Here is an 8,229-nt window from a genome sequence, read left to right as displayed (position 1 = left end):
TCGTACTAGTACCTGGGTATTTGATACTGGTTCGGTTGCTCATATTTGTAACTCGAAATAGGAACTAAAGAATAAACGAAGACTATTAAAGGATGAAGTGACGATGCGCGTTGGAAATGGATCCAAAGTCGATGTGATCGCTGTCGGCACACTTCCTCTACATCTACCTTCGGGATTAGTTTTAAACCTCAATAATTGTTATTTTGTACCCGCGTTGAGCATGAACATTATATCTGGATCTTGTTTAATGCAAGACAGCTTATTCATTCAAGTCTGAGAATAATGGTTGTTCTATTTTTATGAATAATATCTTTTATGGTCGAGCACCCGAAAAGAATGGTTTATTTCGTTAGATCTCGATAGTAGTGATACACATATTCATAACATTGATGCTAAGCGAATTAAATTGAATGATAATTCTACTTATATGTGGCACTCGTCGTCTTGGTCATATTGGAGTGAAACGCATGAAGAAACTCCATACTCGATGGATTACTTGAATCACTTGACTTTGAGTCACTTGATAGATGCGAAGCATGTCTAATGGGAAAAATGACTAAGACTCCATTCTCTCGGTATTATGGAGCGAGCTACGACTTATTGGAAATCATACATACCGATGTGTGCGGACCAATGAGTGTAGCATCGCGCGGTGGTTATCGTTATGTTCTAACCTTCACAGATGATCCGAGTAGATATGGGTATATCTATTTCATGAAACATAAATCCGAAACTTTCGAGAAGTTTAAGGAATTCCAAAGTGAAGTAGAAAATCAACGTAACAAGAAGATTAAATTTCTACGATCCGATCGCGGAGGTGAATATCCGAGTTATGAGTTTGGCATGCATTTAAAGAAATGCGGAATACTTTCACAATTGACACCGCCGGGAACACCACAACGAAACGGTGTGTCCGAACTTCGTAATCGAACTCTCTTAGATATGGTTCGTTCTATGATGTCTCTTACTGATTTGCCGTTATCATTTTGGAGTTATGCATTAGAGACAGCCGCATTCACTTTAAATAGAGCACCATCAAAATCCGTTGAAACGACACCGTATGAATTATGGTTTAATAAGAAACCTAAGTCGTCGTTCCTAAAAGTTTGGGGTTGCGAAGCCTATGTAAAAAAGTTACAACCGGACAAGCTAGAACCCAAAGCGGAGAAATGCGTCTTCATAGGATACCCTAAGGAAACTATAGGGTACACTTTCTATCACGGATCCGAAGGCAAGATCTTTGTTGCTAAGAACGGAACCTTTCTTGAGAAAGATTTTCTCACTAAAGAAGTGACTGGAAGAAAAGTAGAACTCGATGAGATTGATGAATCTTCACTTGTTGATCAGAGTAGCGCAGTACCGGAAAATGTTCCTGTGCTGCCTACACCGTCAACAGAGGAAGCAAATGATGATGATCATGAAACTTCAAACGAGATAGCTACTGAACCTCGCAGATCGACAAGGGAACGTGCCACTCCTGATTGGTATGATCCTTGTCTAAATGTCATGATTGTGGACAACAATGATGAAGACCTCGCGACGTATGAAGAAGCGATGATGAGCCCAGATTCCAACAAATGGCAAGAAGCCATGAAATCCGAAATGGGATCCATGTATGATAACAAAGTGTGGACTTTGGTAGACTTACACTGATAGCCGCAAGGCTGTCGAGAATAAATGGATCTTCAAGAGAAAAACGAGATGCCGATGGTAATATTACTCGTCTATAAAGCTCGACTTGTCGCAAAGGGTTTCCGACAAATTCAAGGTGTTGACTACGATGAGACTTTCTCACTCGTAGCGAAGCTAAAATCTGTGAGGATTTTGTTAGCAATAGCTGCATTTTTCGATTATGAGATTTGGCAGATGGATGTCAAAACGGCGTTCCTTAATGGAGACATTGAGGAAGAGTTGTATATGGTACAACCCAAAGGTTTTGTCGATCCTAAAAATGTCGACAAAGTATGCAAACTTCAGCGTTCAATTTATGGACTGAAGCAAGCATCGAGAAGTTGGAACCGACATTTTGATAAGGTGATCAAAGACTTCGGGTTTATACAGTGTCATGGAGAGGCCTGTATTTACAAGAAAGTGAGTGGGAGCTCTGTAGCATTCCTGATATTATATGTAGATGACATATTATTGATTGGGAATGATATAGAACTATTAAGCTGTGTAAAGGGTTATTTGAATAGTTTTTCAATGAAAGACCTTGGTGAAGCATCGTATATATTAGGAATCAAGATTTATAGAGATAGATCAAGACGTCTAATAGGGCTATCACAGAGTACATACCTGGACAAGATTCTAAAGAAGTTTAGAATGGACGAAAGTAAGAAAGGATTCTTACCTATGTTACCAGTGCAAGGTCTTGAGTAAGACTCAAGGTCCGAGCTACGGTAGAAGAAAGAGAAAGGATGAGTCGGATCCCCTATGCCTCGGCGAGTAGGCTCTATCATGTATGCCATGCTATGTACTAGACCGGATATAGCACATGTCGTTAGTTTGACTAGCAGATATCAAAGTGATCCAGGAATGGAACACTCGGACAGCGGTCAAGAATATCCTGAAGTACTTGAAAAGAACTAAGGATATGTTTCTTTGTTATGGAGGTGACCAAGAGCTCGTTGTAACAAGTTACACCGATGCAAGTTGGAACACCGATCCCGATGACTCTAAGTCACGGTCCGGGTACGTGTTTATATTGAATGGTGTTGCGATGAGTCGGGCAAGCTCGAAGCAAGGTGCACGGTGGCGAAATCATCAACGTAATCGGAGTACATAGCGGCTTCGGCAGGCTTCATCGAAGCGGTATGGATGAAGAGGTTCATTGTAGAGCTCGGTGTGGTTCCTAGTGCATTGGACCCACTAGTCATCTACTCGTGACAACATGGGTGCCATCGCCAATGCACAAGAACCAAGGTCACACAAGAGGCCGAAGCATATCAAGCTGTGTTATCATTCGATTCACGAGTACATCGAAGATGGAGAAGTAAAGATTTGCAAAGTACACACCGATCCGAATGTAGCAGATCCGTTGACTAAAGCTCTCCCTAGGGCAAAGCATGACCAACACCGAATGCCATGGGTGTTAGGTACCTTACAATGTAATCTAGATTATTGACTCTAGTGCAAGTGGGAGATCGTTGGAGATATGCCCAAGAGGCAATAATAAAAGTGGTTATTATATATCTTTATGTTTATGATAAATGTTTATATACCATGCTATAATTGTATTAACCGAAACATTGATACATGTGTGTTATGTAAACAACAATGAGTCCCTAGTAAGCCTCTTAACTAGCTTGTTGATTAATAGATGATTAGTTTCATAATCATGAACATTGGATGTTATTAATAACAAGGTTATATCATTATATGAATGATGTAATGGACACACCCAATTAAGCGTAGCATAAGATCACGTCATTAAGTTATTTGCTATAAGCTTTCGATACATAGTTACCTAGTCCTTATGACCATGAGATCATGTAAATCACTTATACCGGAAAGGTACTTTGATTACATCAAACGCCACCGCGTAAATGGGTGGTTATAAAGGTGGGATTAAGTATCCGGAAAGTATGAGTTGAGGCATATGGATCAACGAATGGGATTTGTCCATCCCGATGACGGATAGATATACTCCGGGCCCTCTCGGTGGAATGTCGTCTAATGTCTTGCAAGCATATGAATAAGTTCATAAGAGACCACATACCACGGTACGAGTAAAGAGTACTTGTCGGAGACGAGGTTGAACAAGGTATAGAGTGATACCGATGATCAAACCTCGGACAAGTAAAATATCGCGTGACAAAGGGAATTGGTATCGTATGTGAATGGTTCATTCGATCACTAAGTCATCGTTGAATATGTGGGAGCCATTATGGATCTCCGGATCCCGCTATTGGTTATTGGTCGGAGAGAGATCTCAACCATGTCTACATAGTTCGCGAACCGTAGGGTGACACACTTAAGGTTTGATGTTGTAATAGTAGAACTTGAATATGGAATGGAGTTCGAAGTATTGTTCGAAGTCTCGGATGGGATCCCGGACATCACGAGGAGTTCGGAATGGTCCGGAGAATAAGATTCATATATAGGAAGTCATATTCCAAGTTTGGAAATGATCCGGTGCATTTATGGAAGGTTCTAGAAGGTTCTAGAAAAGTCCGGAAGAAATCACTAAGGAAGGAGGAGTCCCGGAGGGACTCCACCTCCCCATGGCCGGCCAACCCTAGAGGGGGGAGTCCAAGGTGGACTCCACCAAGGGGGCCGGCCACCCCCTTCATGGAAGGGTGGGAATCCCACTTGGGTGGGAGTCCCACCTTGGGTAGGTTTCCCTACTACATGGAAGGTTTTGGGTTCGGGTCTTATTCGAAGACTTGTAGTCCAACACTTGGGGTTCCACCTATATAATGAGGGGCATAGGGGAGGGGGCCGGCCACCACAAGCCACCAAGCTGGCCGCACCCATAGAGGCCGGCCACCCCCTCTCCCAAACCCTAGCCGCCCCCTCTCTCCTCCACCTCTCCCGCACGCTTAGCGAAGCTCCGCCGGAGTTCTCCATCGCCACCGCCACCACGCCGTCGTGCTGCCGGATTCAAGGAGGAGCTACTACTTCCGCTGCCCGCCGGAACGGGGAGAAGGACGTCGTCTTCATCAACACCGAACGTGTGACCGAGTACGGAGGTGCTGCCCGATCGTGGCACCGTGATCAAGATCTTCTACGCGCTTTTGCAAGCGGCAAGTGATCGTCTACCGCAGCAACAAGAGCCTCATCTTGTAGGCTTTGGAAATCTTCAAGGGTGAGTCTCGATCATCTCCTCGTTGCTCCCGTCTTCTAGATTGCATCTTGGCTTGGATTGCGTTCTCGCGGTAGGAAAATTTTTGTTTTCTATGCAACGAATCCCTACATTACAGTAGTTCTATCTCTAAACATTCCTTGTTCGGCTCCTTCCTTGTCTTGCCCGCCAAGGAATCTTCCGCTGCGCCATCCAAGTGGCCCGTCTTGTCATTGAGTACCTTCATGGGCCTCCAGATAGATCGTATAGGGTAGGGCAATGTCGGTTACCCGAAGGGTAATGCCCACGTCAGTAGCCCCCGAGTGTCTAGCCGAAGATAGTTCGGGTAGAGACTAAAGCATGCCTCCACCTAACGTTCTCCTCCTTGACTGTTTTTGTCCATCTTGAATCAGCATTATCTTCTTCTATCGGGTGCGCGTCCAGCGCTCCCGATGGGAGTAGCCGCCGAGTCTAGGTACGGATGGTTGCAATCGGTGCGTAAACTCAAGTTGTGCCACTTGAACGTTTTCCTCTGCCGAAATTTTGCTGCAAGTCTTCATGGGTCACCCGATACATTTGTACCAAGGCTTGTTTTCTTGGATAAGTTTTCCACGCGCAAGGGATAACGAGTAACGTGCCCAACTTTTGCTGGTTAACTGCCGATGGCAAAACAACGTCACCCTACACAAAATCAAGTCCCCGGGCATGATCCTGGAGTGCAAAAAAGTTCTATCGGGTGCGCGTCCGGCGCTCCCGATGGGAGTAGCCCCCGAGTCTGGACACGGGCGCTTGTAACCGGGTGCAGACTCGAGCTGAGCATTTCATCCTTTTCTCCAAATATTTCTTCACAGGAATATCTTCGAGTGCTTATTTTATCAGGTGCGCGTCAAGCGCTCCCGATGGGAGTAGCCCCCGAGTCTGGACACGAGCACTTGTGACCGGGTGCAGACTCAAGCCCGAACATCCGATGATTCTTTATTTTCCTTCGACTGCTCTTGACAGCGTTCATGATGTCATTGATGACGTATTGCTTCTGTGGTGTGACTGACAAGACTTGACCTGACGGGCCCATCCTAGTTCTGCGCGAGCAGTTTTTAGGGAGCGACCAGCGCACGCGCACCGGCCGAGGCGTCTCCTTGATTTTCGTGCGTCGTGGGAATAATGGGCCGCCGGTTCCGTTCTTCTCTTAGACGCCACGTGTACAGCCAGATCTGATCCACTTCCCACGATGCCTGTGAAGTTATGGCCACGATCTTGCTTAAATTTTTACGGCATAAATAGGGGGCTTCCCTGCTTTTACTTTTTACGCCTCCCACTGCTCATCTTCTCGCCCGTCCTTTCCTGTCACCTCTGTTCTTCCCTCAAGAGCTTCACGCGCCATGGGCAAGAAGAAGGGCGCCAGCGCCTCAGATGCGGCCAAAGTCAGCCGTGACTGGAGCGCCTCCGCCATTTCCAATCGTGATGTGAACAAGCTGCGAGCCCTCGGCCTTATCTCCTCATCTGAGGATGACATCCGTCTTCCAGGTGCCGTTTCTCGCCCAAAGCCTCCGAAGGGCTTCACCGTCATGTTCACTGCTTTCTTATTCCGTGGTCTTTCTCTTCCTGCCCACGAGTTTCTCCGTTCCCTTCTTTTCTTCTACGGGATTCAGCTCGCAGCTGACCCCTAACTCCATTCTCCATCTTTCTATCTTTATCACTGTTTGTGAAGCTTTCCTTGGCATTGACCCCCACTGGGGTCTTTGGAGGAAGATCTTCTATGTTAAGCGTCACAACGACAGCAATGGCCCCCCCGTCGTAGGTGGCGTTGGCTTTGTTGTCAGAAAGGAAATCGATTATCTCGACTACCCGATGAAGGAATCCGTCCAAGGCTGGCGCAACAAATGGTTCTATCTGTGAGACCCTTTGGTGCCTGGGCGGCGCTCAAATCTCCCTCCTTTTGAAGATAAACTGATAGCTCAGCCGAAGAAGTCCTGGTGAAACGCCCTTTCTCCCGAAGAGAGAGCGATAGCTGACAGGCTGTTCGACCAGGTCGTCGTTCTGAAGAATACGGGAGGCTTGACGATGTGCGGCACTGAGGTAGTATCAGTGTTCCTACAACGTCGAGTGCAGCCGCTAATGTCTCGACCCCACCAATTGTGGCTTTATACTGGCAAGGGCGACAAGTCTAGGGTCAGCTCTGCCGACCTTTCGGCTGACGAACTCCGAGATGAAGTCCGCCGTTTGACATGCCTCAGTATGAAGGACAACATTGTCTTGACATCGGCTCGTCCCCCTTATGATCTACACCATCTTCCGACTGAGGTAATTCTTTGCTGTTTATTGTTTCTTCCTTCGTTGTGCTTTACAAACTTTCTTCTCCCGACAGGCCCCTGCTGTTTCTCAGTGCTATCCTCCTACGCCTGAAAGCGGTGTGGAGCCAGAGGATGACGATGACGACTCCGAGGAGACCGAGGACGTCCATCATGCCCTTGAGGACAGTGATGTCCAAGAGGAAGAGGCTGCCGAGGATGATGCCTTCATCAGGAGCAGGCGACGTAAGCAAGTAAACGATGATTTTATTACAATGGCTGAATCAAGTCCTAGCAGACAGGATAATGATGCCGTTGGAACTGCTTCGCCTTCTCCTGTCAAGAAAAGTTCGACAGGTTTTTTTGCTGCTGAAGATGACCTGGACCTGTGAGCATCTATACCCCTTCTTTGACTTATTCTTTATTGCTTCGTATGCTAATTGTGCACTCTTCTTAAGTAGCTCTGATGATGATGATGATGTTCCTCTCGCGAAGAGGACCAAATTATCCTTCGGGAGGTCGATATCAGCTAAGGAGCCGAATCCTTCCCCCGCTAAGTCGACGCCGCCCCCGCGAACGGTTGTGGAGAAGATTCCAGTGTCGAAGGTTATCCCTTCTGGCGACGTTCCCACCTCATCGGCTGGCCGCGATCACGTAAGTGTTTTATTTGTCTTGATTTCTTTCTTGCCTCGCAAAGCTTTTTCATCCAACTGAATCTTCTTGGTTTCCTTTGCTGCAGCCGATTTATGCCACAGTCGATGCGGTGGTAGACTTTGCCGAGCAGTTCACTCGACTAGAATCTGAAAACACTCAGCTTCGGAAGACCGTTAAAACTTCGGCTGATCAGGTGCTGGAGGCCAACAGGCTTGCCACTGATGCCAAGAACGAAAATGTCTTGTTGAAAGAGGAGTTGAAGAAGCTGAAGCGACAGATGAAAGATGAGCATGATGCCAAGCGCAAAGCTGCAGCCGCAGCCAACGAGAAGGAAGGCGTCCTTCGTGAGTCTATCACCAATTTATTGGGTAAAGTCCTTGACACATGGCTCGATTTTGTAGTATTTCCTTTTGAGTTACTGATCTATCCTCTTTCAGAGGCTGCTGATATAACCATCACTCGGGCGCGCATGCTTCGGGAGGACTCTACGTCTGACGCCCTTTC

Source organism: Lolium rigidum, chromosome 3 (assembly GCF_022539505.1).
Source record: "Lolium rigidum isolate FL_2022 chromosome 3, APGP_CSIRO_Lrig_0.1, whole genome shotgun sequence".
Taxonomy (NCBI): domain Eukaryota; kingdom Viridiplantae; phylum Streptophyta; class Magnoliopsida; order Poales; family Poaceae; genus Lolium; species Lolium rigidum.
Note: the sequence above shows the minus strand (reverse complement) of the source record.